Source organism: Solanum pennellii, chromosome 10, assembly GCF_001406875.1.
Source record: "Solanum pennellii chromosome 10, SPENNV200".
Taxonomy (NCBI): Eukaryota; Viridiplantae; Streptophyta; class Magnoliopsida; order Solanales; family Solanaceae; genus Solanum; species Solanum pennellii.
In genome coordinates, this window is record NC_028646.1 from 14,752,745 (window position 1) to 14,759,628 (window position 6,884).

Consider the following 6,884-nt stretch of genomic DNA (forward strand, 5'->3'; position numbering starts at 1 on the left):
TATATATAATTTTTTTATGGGGATTCGACCATAAAAATTGGATAATAATTTCAGTTTTTTTCATATTTCAAAATAATTATGTTCATTTGTGTTGCTTGTAGAATGATATTCTACAAAAATACTAAATGAATATCTTGTTTAAGTAATTATTCTTTGAAGGACAAAATCTTTCCTTCTTGACCTCCGTTTTGAATTTTTTTGGGGGATTAGAACAACCTAATGACCTATATTGTAAAGGAGGAGAAAAGGTAAATTAGCTTCAACTACTGCTAGGTTATATTTTACCGTGAGCAGAATAAGTGGGATAATTAATCAAAATGAAAGGTGTTTCCACATATAATGATTAATCCATCATGTTAAATATAATTCAAGATGGAATTGATGGAATATAAATCTAAATATTTCAATTTGTCTTCTTAATGCGTATAAAAATGTTTGATTGGATTTGAATTATATTAGTTGAAGGATCAAAAACATAAATATTACTTAATTAAAGGTCAAATATTCTTCATCGAATATCATAGGAACTAAAACAGAAATAATGTGATAACATAGGAACAAAAAAGTTTTTTCCCTTGAAATTATTTCCTTTTTTAAGTTCCTCTTTATGCTTTGTTGGTTGAAAACCAAAAGTGCCCAAACATAACTTGGATTAACATTTTATGTGTAATTTTTATATTGAAAGGATGAAATTAAACGAACCAAATACTTAAGGGTGTTTTAGGTCAAAATGACAGCTGTCACGGTCCTACGTGGCCGTTTTCAGAGTCGTCTCACGTCTACTACGTCATTTTAGCTTGCTTCATCCAAAATTTCCAAACAACCAATCGTAAGCGTGGGGGATTTGGGTAGAGTAAAAACACATGCAGTCGGTGCTCTTCTGGTTACGGTGTCGCCGACGAAATGGGAAGGTATTTCAGCGCCACGTGTAAGCCGGATATATTTGAGTATTAAATTTCGGATTTCATTTTACAGTTAAGAGTGAAAACCACCATTCCAGCAAAAGGTCTCAACAATATTGGGATAAGTTGTACAAGTTCCACAAAAACAAGGTAATAAGCTCCTTCCATGTACGAACAAGTTTAAAAAGAAAGTGAAATCTTCGATTTTATCTCGAGTAACTGGTAAAGTTGTTGTAATGTGACCGTGACCAGGTAAACAACTTTGTAGTTCATAAGACAGTGATGGAGTTGAAATCAATCATTATACAGGAGTCATGATACGCTGTGAAATCACGATAATGTTATTTAGAGATTGAAGCATAACTCCATGGAACATGAAAAATTAAGAAGACAAAATGTATGACTCCATAAGCACACTTCTAAAAGTTCTCTTACATGAAATATGGATAAATAGTCCTCAACCACCACTGTTTTACGATAAAGGGCAAAGAACACAAGGGAGGTCACTGGTATTAGAAGTCGGGGGCGTATAAGATCAGATACCATCCAAACAAAAAAGTTTGAATACAAAAAAGTAAAGATGCCGATGTAAAACTACTATATTAGTAATCTAAAGGAGAAGTAAGTCATTCAACAACATGTTATAGTAACTAACAATACTCAAATTTCCACCAGAAAATAAACATTAAAAAGGCATATACAAAAGATTTATGAAGTACATCTGCTAAATGGTAGAATAGATGGAATCAACCATGTAAAGCAATGACCTTACAATACAAAGTTTCGAATGTTCATTTTATCATTGAAAAAATACTCCCTCCGTTTTACAAAGAACCGTCTAATTTGACTTGACACAGACTTTTGATCATGTGGTCATAAATTAAAGTTATGTTAAATGTACAAAATTTTCCTTTAATCTTGTGGACTTAAACATGTCACGTGGAAAGTTACTACCAAAAAGAGAATGAGGTCATTCTTTTTGAAACATACTAAAAAGGAAAGCATGTCATTCTTTTTGAAACAGAGGGGGTACATTTTACTCACCAATCAAACATGAGAAATTGAATTAGAAATCCACTTGTTTTCAAGGAAAACATTTTCCTTCGTACCAAACACATCCTACTTCTTCCATGTAATCCTAGTTTTACTCCATCCAATTTTAACATCTTCACTTACGGTAGTATTATACCTATGAAAGAGGTGTATCTATTGGTCAACACATAGGCAAATTTAGGATTTGAAGGTCCTGGGTGTTACAACGTTCAAGTAAGATAAGGATCAACTCCTTTAAATTTGGGTTACAATTTAGGTTATTAATTTATTTATTTTTTATAAACAAATTGATCAAATATGCATATTAGTAATATTTTCTTTTAGATATTCTGAGATACTTTATCATATCTCATATATACGATAAAAAAGGCCTACAAAAGTTCTTAAATGATAAATTGTTCATCAGTTTACTATGAGCATTTTTCTATTCACATTCATCCTATATAATGCTAACAAATTTAGTAGGATACCATTTTAAATATGGAATGTCGAGAAATATTTTGTATATTTGATGATATAAATGAACATAGTCTAAAGCAGATACAAGAGACAATTGATGTTAGCTTTAATCATCCTCAAACTCCTAACAGAACAGCTATAGAATATGGAAGATATTATCATTATCACATATATAGAGCCTCCATTGGTTGGATAAACAAGTCAATGATAAGTTCAAATATCGACTCTGAACTATGAAAGAAAAAGAAGATATCTTGAAGAAAAAGAAGATATCTTGAACATGAAAAAGAAAGAACGGAAAGAATTTTGATCAGTATGACAAAAGCAGGATTCCTCTTGAGCTTCTTAGGGAGTTGGTCATAACCAAGTATATAAACACGTACCATTTGAAAAAACCCACTTAAAATAGAGTTTGACAATCTCAAACACCCACCCGCAACCTTAAGTGAAAAGAGAGTGAACAAAAAGTCTTACACGCGACTCTTCATAATGACGGCCAGAGAAATTTAAAGGATGATCACTCCCTTTGTCAAAATAATGAATGAATATATGAAAGTTAGACTTAGAAAAGTAAAATACAGAGGTCAGTTTTTTTCCTAAATATTCTAGACCAAAGCAAAATTCACAAAGGCGAAACTGAAGTGGTATATTGATATCCAGACAATATAATATTAGAACGAACGAAATTAAATGAACGAACCTCAGCTAAAAAGTTCCTCCTTTCTCTAACACACTCTCCAAATAATTTTTTCCTCTCCCAGTGAAATTTAGTGGCACATGAAAGAAAGAGATTAAAGAAATGAAAACTGCTAGAAGAAATAGAACTTGAAATGTGAAGTACTGAAGCAATCAACAACACAAGTTATTTTATGGAACAAAATAGTCTACACACGTTGACAGAGAAAGAACCAAAAGTGTTTGTCAACTGTTTCAAGTTGTGTATTGTATTATCTTTTAGTGCATTGTACAATCACTGAGTGCCGAATTGTTTGATTGAGATTAGGTAGACAAATTTTATATTGATATTGACAATTGAAAACAAAAGAAAATGTACATCTTCATGCTCACTTTACAGTCGAGAGGGAAACGAATATATTGGAGAGAAGTACATATCCTAGACATGGCAACTTAAGTCTCTAATAGAAAAAGATAATGAATATGTTGGACTTCAGATTTGTCGAATGCTCAAATTTACATGAGCAGTCCACGAATGTTTGTTCCTCGAGACAGAAGACATGTTGAACATGAGATTTGTATCTCTAGATACACGGTAAAAAATTAAGATCTTTTCCCTTGTCTTCTTTTCTTTAGTAAAGTCTCTTGTTTTTCACAAGAAAAATAAAAATAAAAAGTATCTCTTGTATATCCAATTGTTATCTCTATGTTGAGAAACTTGAAAAGAAATAGGAGAGAATTTGAGCAAAAATGAATAGAAAAAGTTAAGCTCAAATTGGAAAGAAGACGTTGCTAAGAAGATTAAGAGAACGCATTGTATCAGTGCAAGAGAGTAGCAAATTACATTTTAGAATAATGCTGAGTATCAATGTAAAATGACATATATACCAGTGGTCGTTCATTACTTCATCTTTCTATATATTAGAATAGAAATTACATTTTCTGTTATATTTTTCCTTGTTGCTCAAACAAGAGATTCTCACAAACAGAAGATGCTTAAAATATTGTAAATAGAAATATCATATAAACGTACATAAGGAAAAGGATATCGTACAATGTCTGTATTGTTAAATTTGACAAGATTCAAAAATGAATTAATGAGAAGATATGGTAGTTAGGAGGATAATTCTTCATTGGTAGAAAATTCAAGATATCACCATTTGTAGGTGAAATTTAGGTGAACCATAAATTGGTTTCACAAGGTAAATCTTGACATTTTGACTTATTCTGATGTCATGGATGACATCAATAGGAAGAATTCACTCTTATAAATAGGTAGCTCCTAATTCATTGTAACACATCTATTTCTTGTCTTCTCATCTCCTAAGACATTTGTTTTTCTTTATCTCTTGTAGTATTTCACTTGTACTCTTTTGGAGTAAAATAAATATTGGTTGGTTGTGTCAGAGGAGTAGGCAAAAGAAAACAAAAGTTTGCCGAACCTCGTTAATTCCTAGTGTTATTTTGTATTATTGTTTCATTTACTATTTATTATCTACCTTTATATATAGTAGTTGTGATTTCATCACTCTATATATATTCGGCTTCCGCAAGAATTGGTATTAGAGACAATGTATTATCTGAGTATGCTCTATGGTCGTAGCATGGTCTAAACTTCCACATTAGAAAAAAATTTACTTTGGTCATTGCATTGTTAGCTAGTAAATAGTATTTGAAGTAAAATGGGAGACAAAGAAAAATGATGAGTCCACATCGAGTGTCAATAATACGTCATAATTGGCATCTTCGCTTATGATGAGAATTGTGTCAAATGCGAAATTTGCAGTTGAAATTTTTGACGGGTCAGGACATTTCAAAATGTAGCAAGACGAGGTCCTTGATGTTCTTTTTCAACAAGCGCTAGATATTTCCATTGAAGAAAAGAAACCAGACGGTGTCTGATAAGAAGATTATCAGCTGTGTTGCTTGCGATACATTCGATCTTACCTTGCAAGAGAACAAAAGTATCCATACACGAAGGAAACATCTGCAAATAAATTATGGAATTCATTGGAGAAAAAATTCTTGAAGAAAAACATTCAAAATAAACTTTACATGAAAAGAAGAATATTATGCTTAACTTATATTCATGGTAACTCAATGAATGATCATATCACCAACTCTAATAAGTTGGCGATAAATTTGCGGAATATGGACGTGACTTTTACGGATGGAGATATGACCTTAATAATGTTAAGTTCACTTCCCGATGAGTTCGAGCATCTTGAAACAACTCTACTGCATGGGAATGATAAAGTATCTCTCAAAGAAGTTTGTTCTGCCTTACATAGTTATGAACAAAGAAAGAGGAGAAAATAAAAAGGCGAAGAAGAAGAAGCATTGATTGCGAGAGGTCATTCTCAAAATCATATAAGAACAAAGAAAGAGATCCAAGTCAAGATCCAGACTCAGCAAAGATGAATGTTCCTGTTGCCGAAAAAAAGGGCACTAGAAGAAAGTCTGCCTAAAGTTGAGTAGCAAAGCCAAACCAAATAATGGGAAGGCTGTCATGGATTTAAATGTGGATGATTTTGATTACTCCGATTACTCACTAGTTACGACAAATCCATTTAAACCATCAGATGCATGGTTGATGGACTCAACTTGTAACTATCATATATGTCCCAATCGGTACTAGTTTGTTGACTTACAAGAAGGAGAATGTGGATTTATTCACACCTCAAACAATAATCCTCTTACCGCATATGGTGTTGGTTCAATCCGATTAAGGAACTATGATGGATTAAGTAGAACATTAACAGATATCCAATATGTACAATATTTGAAGAAAAATCTTATTTCTGTTGGAGCCCTAGAGTAAAAGGGGTTCAAAGTCATTGCAGATCATGGCGTGATGAGATTATGCTCTGGTGCACTGGTGCTAATGAAGGTAATTTGAAGAAATAATAACATGTACCACTATCAAGGTAGTACAATTATTGGGACAGCGGCAACAACATCTAATGACGAGAAGGAGGCACAAATGACCAAGCTGTGACATATGCGCTTGGGACATGCTGGAGGAAAATCCTTGAAAACTTTATCAGATGAAGGATTGCTAAAAGGAGTAAAAACTTGCAACTTGGAGTTTTGTGAGCATTGTATCAAGGGAAAGCAAACAAGGGTTAAATTTGGAACAACTATCCATAATACTAAAGGTTTTTTGGATTATGTTCATTCAGATGTTTGGGGTGCTTCCAAAACACCTTCATTAGGTGGGAAACACTATTTTATAACCTTTGTTGATGACTTTTTCCGAAGTCTGTGGGTGTCTACGATGAAAACAAAAGATGAAGTATTGGGAATTTTTCTTAAATGGAAGGCGATGATAGAAACTTAAAGTGGAACAAAGATCAACTGTCTTCACACAAACAATGGTGGAGAATACAAAAATGATCTTTTTCAGAAAATTTATGAGGAAAATGGCATCGTCAGGCATTTTATCGTTAGAAATACACCACAACAAAATGGAGTGATAGAACACATGAATTGAACTTTGTTGGAGAAGGTTCGGTGTATGTTATCCAATGCTGGCTTGGGCAAAGAATTTTGGGTTGAGGCAATAGATATATGCATATCACCTCATTAATCGTCTACCATCTGCTGCTACTGGTGGGAAGACACCATTTGAAAAATGGTATGGAAAACCTGCTGAAGATTATGGTTCTTTACATATATTTGGCTCAATTGCATATTATCATGTAAGAGAGTCAAAATTTGACCCAAGAGCAAAGAAAGTTTTATATATGAGAATTACTTCTAGAGTCAAAGGATACCGTTTATGGTGTCCATAGA

At 32.8% G+C, this 6,884-nt stretch overlaps 1 pseudogene; it reads right to left on the minus strand.

Annotated features, from left to right (window-relative positions):
* The window catches only part of LOC107001102, a 2,760-nt pseudogene extending 1,690 nt beyond the window's left edge, over positions 1-1,070 (minus strand).
* Positions 1,071-6,884: the final 5,814 nt, after the last annotated feature.